The sequence below is a fragment of the Tympanuchus pallidicinctus genome, unplaced genomic scaffold, assembly GCF_026119805.1.
Source record: "Tympanuchus pallidicinctus isolate F22 unplaced genomic scaffold, pur_lepc_1.0 scaffold5, whole genome shotgun sequence".
NCBI lineage: Eukaryota > Metazoa > Chordata > Aves > Galliformes > Phasianidae > Tympanuchus > Tympanuchus pallidicinctus.
Window position 1 is genome coordinate 46,457,579 of NW_026294769.1, and position 13,511 is coordinate 46,471,089.

The window sequence follows — 13,511 nt, forward strand, 5'->3', positions numbered from 1 at the left end:
CACCTATTCTTCAAGTATTGCTTTGAAAAAAAATGAGTTTTGGCTGAATTTAAAAAACTTTTCATACAACTGATCTTCCTTTCTGTGAAGTGTTTTTCCGATTCTTTGTTTTGTTTTGCTTTCATGGTTTGTGTGAGGCAGGCTTTAATGCATTGAGCATATCGAACAATAATCCTAACTAGGGATTTGAGTCAGAGGAAATTTAGTAGCAGCTCCTGATATCACTGGGTACGAAGGTCTCAGTCATTAAGGACCACAACTAAATAAACATGCTGGGATATGATTACTTTATTGCTCTTTGTTCATTTTATGTCATTTCATTGCCTTACTAATGGCTATAGGATTAAGTGTGTAAGGGAGTTCTGAAAATGTAGAACTGAAAGAGATATATAAAGTGTGTGCTTGCCATAGAGACTCTGTCTTTTCCTAATCACTAATGATGGAGAGACCAATTTACCTTGCATAGATAAGCAAGGGTAGGGAGAGGCACAGAGGGACTTTGTGAACAGATCCATTTCTAGGCTTCATCCTCACTTCAGTACAGCTGATGATTTTTATGCGCCTTCATAGTGGCCCCAATGGGAGAGGCTGTGCCATTACACGTGCTGCATTTTTCCTACCCAATTAGCCAAACAGTGCATTTCTGATCCACGGTTGATGTATGAAAATATGCATATGAGGATTACTTTTATATGTACATAAATAGCAAATAAAACACTCTCATTTCTGATATTGTCAAAATCAATCTTGTATACTGGTGCAGCAGTATCACTTATGAGGACAAAAAAGTACTGATGGGTTAATAATTTTACTGCTTTCTATTTTGCATGCACTGCAGTTTATAAGATCAATAAAGAATATAATGCCTCAGCAGACCTACAATTTAGACTGTAAGAATCTCTGGTCTTGACTAAAGTCCTGCTGTATCTAAATAAGGGGAGCTATTTTCATCCCAGGTGTCTAGAAGTGATTTTCTGTGTTGTCATTTTCTTCCATGAGGAAGCACAATGTATGGCCCATAAGGTTTCTAGTAAAGTAAAAAGCAGAGCAAAGAATGATGTCTTGGTGAAGCTAGTTTTCTGTTTCGTTTTCTTCATTTGTTTTATTTTAACTGAAGAATCTGAAAATGACATGTACTTACCTGGAATTTACTAACAAGGAATTACATTTTGGATGTAGAAAGAAAACGTATTTCAGAACTTTACCATAGTATATATACCAACATAAAATTGTTTTGAATTTGTAGGTAGCATGGATGAAAAAAAAACAACAAAAAAGTTGTAAAACAAAAAAGATAGTACTGTCCCTAAAGCTTAGCATTTAAAAATGCAAGTAATGCTAGAAAAATCAGCAAGGCAACATGGGATATAAGGTACTTTTCAAGGTTACTACAAAGTATCCCTTGTTTTTATTCATACCTTCATCCTTCTTGAAATCCTCTGCACATAGTCAAATTAAACTCCTTTCTTTTTTTTAGATTTTTCTATTGCAAATCCTGTTTTACTATATAGTTTACCCTGTACCTAAACACTGGGGTCATCTAAAGAGCAGGAAATCTTTTATTCATGTGCTTCTCTGTCAACAGTTCCACAGTTTTAAAAGCTTTCTGTCTCTTCTTCCTTATATATAATCCTTTCAGATAGCATTTCAAGACCTTGTAGAAATTCTGTGTTTTGTTGTGTTTTTTTTTTTATTCTGCAAGTGGAAGAAAATCTGGCAACACTGTCTGATGACTTAGTCTTTTCTCGGAGTTTCTTTAATCTTCAATAATACCTTTGTACCTTGACTAAAAGTACTGTATTCTCATCCTTAATAAAAAAAAAAAATTTCTTTCAGAGCAAGATTGGTTTACATTACAGGTAGTTTCACATTTATTTTACTTTTATTGACTGCAGGTGTTACCTACAGGTGAGGATGGAAACACAGACCAGGAAGTCAGCCTTCCCTCATCTGTCTATGGAGAACTGAATCTTTCGTACTCTGTTGTTTTGTGCTCGAATGTAAGTAAAGTTTTGCTGTATGCTTCACTAATACACTTGCTTTGTAGAGACTGTATAGATAGTTGTCCTATTTTGATATGTCATTCTCTCAGAAAAATGATGACTGTTCGGAGACACAATTGTATGAATGATCGTGTGCTCTTGAAAGCCACATAAATATCTGTGACATTGGAGAAATTGGTGCTAGGTTAGTGGAAGGTGTGCACTACACTAAGACTTTTACTGGTACGGTGTATTATCAATTATGTGCAATCAATACATTGTTCTACCAAGGCTGTGCATACTACTTTTGAGGCAACTGCTCCTTCATCATACATTATTTCTCCAGCTGTCCAAATTCTCTTATGCCCTGGGTAAGGTGACCAGAAGAGTAGAGAACCACTAGCTTCTTCATTTTACAACTCTAAGAAGTATTGCCCCTGAAGATCTAGTCAAGATCTAGTGATATTTTATACCGATTTTATCAGATATTTTTCAGTTCTGGGCTTTGAATATACAACATTTAAAAATATATTTTTCCCTTTTCTACTTCATTAAAAGAATTCTATTGTGAACTCTCTCTCTCCATAATCCTTGTTCTTTCCTACCCAGCAGCAACTTATATGCTTTGAGTTCAGTTCAGCTTGCTTCATCAGGATGATTTTTTGCACATTTTTCTTGTTTAATTATATAACATTTCTTTTGCTCAATTTGTGCAAACATCCTTTGGACTTGTTGCAGTTTGATTTTCTGTCAAGGACGGTTGCAAAGAAGAGAAAATGATATTCAGAGAAAATAGTGTTAGAATGTAACTTATTTACAATTCCAATAACAACTTTGTGATTTGAACATGTTAGTAAAGAGTGTTTCATTCAAGTGTACATTACCACACAACTTGCTAAACATGTCTGAGAATAAAGCTGGTCTGGGCAAATTAGATGGATAACATCATTTGTGTATCAGCTGCAGTCAGTATAGTTCAGTTAATTGTTAGTAAGGTTAACATTCTGTCGTTTATATTTGCTTAATTCATAATTGGAATACCACACTTGATATTGCTCAGTAACTACTTAAAAAAAAAAAGAAAAAAAGTAATGATGCAAATGTTGAGCAACATAAATCTAAAAGAGATCTTCTGAGTCATCAATTTGGCTGATATCATCAATAATAACATTCATAAATCAGTCTCTTAAAACCAGTTGAATCCCTTGCCTCTGCTATGTAACTTAAAGTTTGTCACAGCGCACTAATCCTTGTGCATTTAGAATCTTTCCACTTGTTAAACTAAAATTTAGTCCTTTGTTGTTATGAAGTACTGTTTCATTATCTATTTTTTTTTCATATATTCATCATACATGATTTGTAGAAAACACTCCCTCTCATTGTTTACTTCACCAAGGTGGGTAAACCAACTCCTCTCAATCCTCTTCTGCGATATCTATGTTCTCTTGCCCTGAACATGGCTGGCAAGCCATTAGTGCTCCTTAATTTCAGCTGTAATGGCAGCTTTTAAGCCCTTTCTCCCATGTAGATGGAAGCAGAAATACTGTGTAGTCTTGTGTGAATGACAGCAGGAGGTGTAGATGAGTTCTGCTCCCTCTATGGAATGTGTTCAGAAGTACTGGTGGAAGCAACTGGTTGACACTTGACTTCTTCTGGCTAAGTGAACAGATGCTCCAGTGTTTCAGTTATGACTCTTTGAGACAGCTAAGCCAATCTTTTCATGGAAAATTACTTAAATATTTCTCTTATTAGAGAATATTAGAGAAAATTAGAGAATACTGTAGTAATTTAGCCTGGGAAGGTATTACGATTTGTAATAACCAAGGACAAATCTTGTACTAGTGGAAGAATGAGGGGTCTGGCTGTGGAGCAACTCTGCTGAAAAGATTCAAAGGGACCATAGCAGACAAGATGTCAAGCGTGAGCTAGCCATGTGTTCCTGGAGCAGAGAGGGGAACAGCATCCTGGCTGTTACAAGAAAATGATTTCAAGTGGGATCAAAGACAGTAATATTTTTCCCCTTTATGCATCACGTTAGACAGCATTATTTAGTTCACTTCAGTATCACTTCTTTCTTGGCTGTATTTTATATTCAGGTCTCCTTCAAGAAATAACATCAAGCTAGGATTTTATTGTTCTAAATTTTATTTTTATTAATGCTTGTCTTCAAACAAATACATCACAACAATCTGCTACAGTACTATTTCAGTCAAATTAATTATCTTCAAACTTGTAAGTTATGAAAAAAGCTGGTTCTGTTTCAGCTGTAAATCTTCTGTAGGCAGACAAATGAAAAATACTTCACTTATATGAAATAAAACTTTTGTTACCAAAGTTTGTGTCTTCATGTCTTTTTAGGATTCGGTGATTCTGAAGACTTCTGGGTTTTGGAGTAATTATTTCAGCCACATTTCCTAGGAATTGTTGGATTTCTGATTTTTTTTTTTTTTTTAACTGTGTTTCTAAAGCAACAATGCTGCAGTTTTATTTATTTGAGGTATGCAGGTCATATTAGATAAGCACATCAAAATACATTCTTAGATTTTCAATTAGGAAAAAACTTATCATGTTTCCTATCCCTAACGTTTATTATATATCCAAAAAATTATAAAGAAGCTTCACCATTTCAGTTGTACTTACAAAGAGATCCAGGCAAGGCCAAATTTTAGCAGGAGTCCACATTTCATATTAGAACAAGCAGAATATGCACCTCAAACTGCAAATGTTGCTGTCTCCTCTGGTATGCCAATTCTGTTGCGCTAGGTATAACAGTCAGTCTACTACAAAAATGCCTACAAATCTAGAGCTTACATTACCTAAAAAGACAGTATCTTGTCACTCCTATTTCTCCCAGTCACCTGCAGAATTTGAAGTTTTTCAAATAATTTATTTGTTTTATGTGTGTTAAAACCTTGCTATAAATGGTTGGATATGCCCATTAATGACCTTTTTGTCATCTGTCTAGTTTAAGTCATCTTAGTTTGCTTACACACAAACTCTTCTGACTCAGCCTTCCTGATACTTAAACAAATTTGTTCTGTGGTTCGTTCTGATAAGGAGATACTTTTCTAGGGGGCTTTTGCTTACTTTACAAGTTGAAAGACAGACTTCTCACAGGAAGTTACTTTTACCATGCTCCCGAATCAGATAGGAGTATTCAAATACTAATGTGTGTTAAATGCTGATGTATTTACAGAACTTAATGATCAAGTGGGCTGCTACCTTGGATATTTTCTCACATGTGTAATTAAAGCAATATTATTACCTGGGTAATGAATCATTTTTAGATAGGAAAGGTTGCCAGGGCATTTAATCAGTAAAAACTACAGTTTATAGCTGCTTTTTTCTTTTTTTTCAGAGAAAAAGTTGTATATGTTTACAACACTGTTTTGAAAAATCACCAAAATATTGCAGCGCAGCAATTTTTGTGTGATTCTCCTGAGATATAGTTCATAGATCTGCTGTGATTTCTCCTTTTATTCAACATAGTTTCTTAATAAGGCCGCTTAACCTGTCATGGAAAGCTGTTCCTGTACTGTTCTCGACTGTAGTGTACCTGCAGGACAGGGAACTGATGTGTGTCCACTGTATGCTTTGTATTCTGATTCCCAGAACCCAAGGAAGAACTGACTAGGCTCTGAGCCTCTCCTCTTAGTGTTCCTTCTGAAGGAAACTACAGAAGAAAAAGTAGCCATCCCTGGAGGTATTTCTAGTGGAGTCAACATCTATAACAGTATTTAAAAGATACGTGTATGTCACATGAAGGTGTGTAGATTACAGGTAGCCTTGGTAATGTTAGGTTAATGGCAGGACTTAATGATCTTGAGGGTCATTTGCCACCTAAATCTTTATATGATTCTATACATCCATATCCTACAGTTGCGGGGAATTTGAATACATATCCACAATTGGAACTTCCATGCAGTAGAGATGTTCTGCAGTTAGGCAAACTCACCATTTTTCTGTCTCTTTCTGTTACGAGGAATGTTCTTCATCTAGACTATTTTTGGATTTCAATACATGTAGCCCCATTCTTACTATGCAGAATTATGCGGGTATAGTGCACAGCATTTTATGACTGCACACATGGCCATGTGTGTTACATGGGCTGACTCTTGCTAAAGCTCAGGCATTCTGAAACATTTTATAAGGTGAAGTAAACATCCACTATATGTAGTAGGATCACAACAGTACTTGAATTTGTTTTGATTTTGATAAAGGATATTATTTCCCTTGGATTTGTATAACTCGTAGCAGATAGGACATATGATATACTTGCAGTTTTGAGAAAGTACTCAGGTGAATAAAGCTGAAAGTAGGTCTCCATCCAGGGTGTCCACCTTCTCTGACTTGTAGGATTCACCAGTGGGCGTTTTGAAGGATGACACAATTCAACTCAAAGTCAAAGATATGTTTGGTGATTCTTTTTAGAAGTGTTTTTTTCTTTCATTAGACACAAAGACAATTAGACTTCTAGTGTGCATACAGATGACTATGTTGTAGGCACATGGACTCAAGTGTCATAAGCACTATATGCTCTCCTCTCCTCCTCTGTTCATAAAAAGAGGAATATGCTTTTACCCTCTCTTATAGATACAGAGATAAATTTACTGACTACAAGATTCTTGGATAAAGTGATGATGCCTACATGAGTACACTAAAAATAACTATATGATCACATGAATATTGCCTGTGTCCAGAAAACCCACCCTGACACAGAGGTTATCTGTAATATTTAATGTAGAATTGATCATGCAATTTACATTACTATAGCTACACATAATGATTCAGATTGAATCTTAATGATTGCATTGTGGTTTTGGTCATAACTGTACCTATGACTGTTTCTCAAAGCTTCCTCTTACGTAGACTTAAGATTAGACCCAAGTACAACTTTGCAGTATTGCTTCCTTCACAGTTTCCATGCCAGCAATTTTTTCCTGCTCAACTTGATCAATGTTCTGGCTTTATTCTTCTAACAGATAAGTCCATCTTAGCTCTCATAAGATTAATCACCAGTTTTTTAAAAGGGACTTTTGCTAATTTTGAACTTATTAAAATTACTGTCAAAAATCTGTTCGGAATGGATTTATTTGTATCTTTCAGAAGTCACAGGAGTTAATGTTTTATTCCTACCTGGGAACACACCTAGCATTAATTTTCTTCTGCAGACAATTCTCTTTTATGTGAGCTGGGATATGAATTCATTGCATGCACAGAGAAGATGCTTCTCCCCATAAAAAAATCAACTCTCCAGGACCTTCCTAATTCTTAGAAGAGCTCTGATTGTATTTTCAAGGAGATACTGTAATCATTTTGTATTTGCTGGAATAATGGATTTGTTCTCTTAAGGAAAACAATGTAATGATTTGAATATGAAATTTCTTGGCTTCTGACTAAGTGAAATGGCTTCATTGGACCAATTTAGCAATATTAGAAGCTTTGGATTATTGATTCTGATATGGAAGCTAGATTTTTAGTAGTACTCAATCCGTTCATATATTACTGTTCTCAGAGGAAAAATTATCCCTTTGAAAGTCAAGATATTTTACATGCATGCTTCCCCAGGATATGAGGTGTTCTGAAAATCTTCATGTTTATTACTGCATACAATTGAGTTCTTTTAATACTTTAAAAGACTGGTCCAAAATATAGTTGCAATAGAATATATACCCTAATACTTTCCTCTCATGCATTCCGGTAGTATTTTGAATTTTCTTTGCTGTACTTTCAGTTTAAACTCTTAGTTTTTAGCACACTCTGAGCTTCACATTAACTGATTTTCTTGACAGTAAAAATGGGAGAAGTTGTCAAGCCAAGCATAACCGTGCCAGTGGCTTGGAAGAGTTAAGCTGATTGTGTTGACACAAAGTTCTTTCTGCAGGAATGTGATGAGTCAGTTCAGACACTAGTTAAAATTTTTAATTTTAGATAGAGTAACTGAAAATAATGGGACTTGTCTGACTATTTAGTTATCTAAGTAGTTCTTTTTACGTGGGACTAGGAGTTACACAGTCACTAACTTGGGCAGAAGTGTACTGAGTTCGACCTGAAAAATTATGTGGAATATATTACTCATTCAGCAAGGGATGGGATTTAGAAGTTAGAAGACTTGCTATAATTAATTCATCACACAGAAGGATTCTAAGCAAGATTAACAAACAAACAAACAAACAAACAAAAACAGAACAAACTGTGTCCAAATAGTGGTTAACCTTTTTTAAACTCTTTTATTGTTTATGACAAAGGCAAAGGTGTTTATCTGTGGAGTAAAAAGGAAAAATATATATCATTATGTAGTATTTCTCAAGATAACACGGATAAATTATAAGCTACCTAGCTGGCTATATAAAACATTGTTTACGAGTAAGTTTCAATAAAAACCTGCCAAGGAGGCTTGTTAAGAAATTGCTAATCACGTGAGGATGATTGAAGAAGGACTTTTAATCTTGCTTATCAATATCACCATGTTTTGGTTTTATCTTGTGCCTGAACTCTCTTATTTTCTTCTCAGTTCATTCTGGTCTCCAAGACAAATCTCTGACTAATTACCCTGTGTATCAGAAAATAATAAAAGTTATCTGATCTAAGCAAATAATTAACAAGTCATTCTAGTCGTTTAAATGTAACTCAGCAAGTCTTGCCACAAAACTGTACACTACAAAAATCCTTTAAGCTCTGTAAACTGCCAAAACTTCAAGGCTATTGTGAGATTTCAGGAATAAAATGGACTGAAGAATATTCAGTTAAAACAGAAATATTAAAGTCTACCTAGTAGTAATTCAAACACCTAACAGTAAACTTTATCTGATGCTAGGTAAAAAGCAAAAGTATCTTTTCTTTTTTTTTTTTTTTTTTTTTTGTATGCCTCCACCCTATGGAAATGCACAATTATCCAGATAAGGTTAGCTAATTTATTGTTAATCTAGCCACAAAGCAAGCACAGAAATGGATTGAAGTGGAAAAATACAGATTTACTACTAGTTTATGGAGAAAATCTGCTCACGGACAGTATATTATCAAGAATTACTAGAATCCAATATTTAGGATTTAGGATGAGACATATTTGAGCAAGATGGAAAGCTTCCCCCTGCTAAATACATTTTTGTAGGCACACTTGATAATAATTCAGGAGCCAATCCAACTGTTAGAAAAACACTGAATAGGAATTCACATGTGGATGCATACATGCATGTATACATGTGCATTTTATATAAGGCAAGATTTTAAATCTGCTTTTGCCTGTCTACATTTGTCTCAAGGTCTGCTGTGGCCAGATGCCTCCTGGAGCTGCTAAAAAGGGGAATGTGTGAAAATTGTGTCCTTGGTCTTTTAAATCCTAATGACTAGTGTCCTAACCAGGAATATATGTCATGACTGTCACTTCTCCCTTAGGTGTCCCTGTAAATCTTCTCATAAAAGTGTCGTACTTCAAGAGGCACAGTCTTGACTTTAGGTTCTCCACCACCCAGACACACTGCTCTCCATCAGTGCAATTGTATAATATAACTGCTGGTTGACATTTCATGGTGGCCTTTATGCAATGGTCCATGTGCCACCTACAGACTATGAGGTGGCTTTCTCTGGACATTTCTGCTCTTAAGTAGTTGTTTAATTCGGTGGAAGGCTATCCAGAAATCTCTCCACTAAGGTGAACACTGTGTAAGGTCAAAAGACAGTTTTTAAGTATTAGCTGTTCACATACAATTACTGTAGGAGCAATCTAGCTATCCTTAGTTGAAGAAATTCATTGTAATATGAATAACAAAGAGTGAATAATGAAAATAAAGAGTGAATAATGAAGTGAAGTAATAACAGTAGCAAAAATCTCCCTGATAGTAGTAGTTAATCAAAGGCTGGTGATCACCACTGCAGGAATATCACACGCAAATACAATGCTGGTTTTGCTGGACCACTGACAGAAAGTAGCACAGCACATTGGGAAAATGCAGAAGATATTGTCTAAATCACTGTTATCTGTTCAGAATATGAGTGAATCCAATGTAAGAGTCATCCTCAAAAAATGCCTTACTATTAAAAAGTGACTGCAGATTTGTGATTTGAAATATTTTGTACTTTGCAAGATGCTACCTAGGAATCACACTGATATTCTGCAAACTGATGTATGTGCATGTGAGAAATAAAATCGGATAAACCAGATAACTTTGTTTACCTTGACCTTACAATATGGGTGTAACATCTTTCCTTTGCATATGGCACCATTATATTAGTGTTGCTATGCTAGCAGCCTATCTCCTCAATGACAATGTAGAATATAAAATGAATAAATCATATATCCTTTTAGAATAAACTGCAGAGATTGAAATTTGGAATATGGAAAAAGGATCTGAAAGTGGGATATATCCTCAGCTTGTGTAAATTAACTTCAGATGCTGTGGTGACTATTTATCAGGCTTCAAATATTTTACAGCCTTCATATTCCTTTGATATTTCCCCTTAAGTGCAGACAGGGCAGAGGCCTCAGTGGCTGCAAGGTTAAAACTGTAAATTGCACGTCAAAGAATTTGGAGCATTAAATCTGCTACTCACCTTTGAAATTCTGGTGTAGACTAGTCATTGACATCTTCATAACTCCTGGGCAATATTTCCAGCAAAGCACTCTAAATAAGGTGAGTCCATAGCATTTGACCAGTCATAAGCCATCCATGTTCTTTGTTTTTTCTGTATATGCAGATTCATAGGTGTTGAAATAGTGATTGTGTTCTCCTAGATGGATACTTTTTGAAGCCAGAAACATAAAAACAGTTAACACCTCACAGTAATGATCTGTTCCTGTTACTCTAAAATAAAAAAATTAAAAAAAAAAAAAAAAAAAAGGAAAACAACAGAACAAAAAAAAACTCATTTCTTGTCTTCACTTATTAAAGGAATCTGTATTTTTGCTGTATGATGCTGTGGAGATTAGTGTAATAAACAGTCAAATGGAAAGAAGAGGCAGATTCAGTATGTGCAAGTATCTCAGTTTTATAGAATGCCTCTGCCTAAAAATGTGCAGTGGAAACAGGTTTAACCTAAATTTCCCAGAAAGATTTGTACTTGCATTTCAGTGGGCATGATTTGTTGCAGATAGTCTTATTATCTCGCCTAATATTTGTGCCGCAGAAATCTGATGTTGATTCTGTTTCTTACTTCACTTTTGAGTGTTTTATTTACTCACTAAACTTTCAGGGCAAAGTAAAAATGAAAATGCAAAATGGAGAAGACATAAAAACATCTAAGTGCTACGGATTTATCTGGTAAAGCAGAATGCTGATGCTAGGTGTATATTAAATTGTTCCTTTGATCAGCTTACTGGAAGTAGTAGTGCTCTGCATTTGCTCTCACGATCCACAATATTTTCTGAAAATTATTTTAATCAACTCAAAGACAACTCTGTCCTTGTTTGGAATTATGTTGTTCTTTATGTGGGGGGCAAGGTAGTGACAGTGTTAGAGACTTGCTGTGGTCTTTTAGATCTCCAGAGAACTGTAGGCATGTTTCCATTATGATATTTAGGTCTTAAGCACAAGAGGTAATTTATTTTCCAAAATGTCTAAGAATTGAGTAACACACTTAGATTAATTACTCTTTTTTGGATGCGATTCACCTCTGACACTTTATTTCTTAAAAAAAGCCAATGATCTCCATCATGAAAAATTACACTGCAACATTATGAATCTTTTAATATCAAACATGCTCATAATTTTATGTGTATTATAATACAAGTTTCTGAGCCACTGCTCATGATTTGTTTATGAAATGTTTTGGGGTGGGCAGTGTCAGAGCTGATGGAGCCTTCCTATGATAGTGCCCATTGAGAGTTTGTTACAGGGTTGGGGCACTCAGTCTGCAGCAATATGGAGTTGTGTCTTTATAAGCCAAAGGTGAAATTCCTCAGTGACATGAGGAAATCTGCACACAGCTTCCTGTATCAAGCTTTTGGTGGATAATCTCTCTATGTTGGGAGATCTTTGGCCATGTTGATGGTTGCAAGGTGATACTACGGCATAAGTTCATGTGATTTCATTAGGCACGGTTAATGTAGGCTCCCTGTGTACTCTTACGTGTCAGCAAATGGCAGAAGAGACATATTAAAGTATGTGTTTTATAAGCATACTTAATAAATACTCCAGATTATTAATATAAAAAGGATACCTTTGGAGTATATCAATTACAACTCTCCATACTAAAAAAAAAAAAGAGATACTGTGATTCTTTATGTGTGTTCCTTATTCAGAACATGTGAGAAACAAACAAGAAAACAACCCTTTAAATAAAGACCTCGTTGTAAGTACCTATATTTCTTAATAAACTAGCGTAATAAGGGAATGTATTGCTACTTACAAAAAAAATTCAGTAGTGATAGTAATCTGAGAGCTGTTTTCATTTTCAGGAAGACATTTTATGGAAATAACCTTGATTTTATTAGCTTGTGTACTATTTTATACCACAATCAGAAAGAATGATTACATTTATTATGGAGAACTGAACAATTAACAGGGTTAATAGTCCTAAAGATAAGATTGGAATGCTTTCTGTATGTGACTATGAGATCAGATCTAAAGCAGAAAAACCAACAAACCTACAACAAAACCACACAAACAAGTACATTATAGTTCTGCTTTCTGCTTCTTCAGAGTTAGTGCAAAATTAATTTTGAAAAATCATTTTCTACTCAAGTTTACTGTGTCAATAGTCTGAAAACTATTTTGTAGCCTGACTAATTATGCAGTTTTAAAGCATAGGGCTAGTATGTCTTGGCCTTAATTCTGGGGCTGCATTGTGATTCACCTAAGATGGAAAGAAAGCATATAAGTATTTTACAGTAGTAATTTAGAATACATTAATTGTTCATTATTTACTTTATGAAGCAAAAAATCCCCCCAAATACACATCTTTATGAATACAAGATGTAACTGTAAGAAATTTCCATATGAAGGCATGAAAAAATAGTATAAAGAACATTTCCCTATCTTTATGTTTTTCCATATTAAAAAATCAATTGAAGTGAGTTTTTATATGACGGAATCAGAAATGGTCAATTCATTCTCTCTCTTTAGTTGTCACTGAGGGGCCTGTTTTCACAGCACTGAAGAAGTGATTTAAACAATAGAGGATATAATGGTATTGTCATACATTTCTTCCTTTTTAAATACACTCCCTTATTTAAAAGTTACTTGCATGGCAGACTGTTTTGGAGCTAGAGTTTTCTAACACAACTCAGCTAGCTGAAGATAAGTTTGAGCTTGTGCAACATGTAGTTTTGATATAAAAAGTCACAGATTTTTTCTAGGGTATCTTATCGAAACCTATGCACTAGGGAACATAAGATAATTCTACTTGAAGTGAAACCCTTGTATATAATTTTAACTAGCATCTTTAATGCAATGAATCATTTTATTACTATAACTAGAAAATAATTATGTAGCAAATACTTCAATTACAACAAATTCTGCTACTGAAGAAACTTCAAGCTGAACCATCAGAATATAGCAGGAATCTATCTCATGATGAAACTACCGTGATTTC

At 34.8% G+C, this 13,511-nt stretch overlaps 1 protein-coding gene across 2 annotated transcripts in view; it reads left to right on the top strand.

The window, feature by feature from the left end:
• Positions 1–13,511, top strand: part of HNF4G (hepatocyte nuclear factor 4 gamma) — a 59,652-nt gene that overhangs the window by 22,971 nt on the left and 23,170 nt on the right. For both annotated transcript variants that reach the window (XM_052703848.1, XM_052703849.1), the window contains exon 2: positions 1,896–2,000. The gene's annotated coding sequence lies outside the window, so the exon portion shown is untranslated. The remainder of the gene's footprint in view (positions 1–1,895; positions 2,001–13,511) is intronic.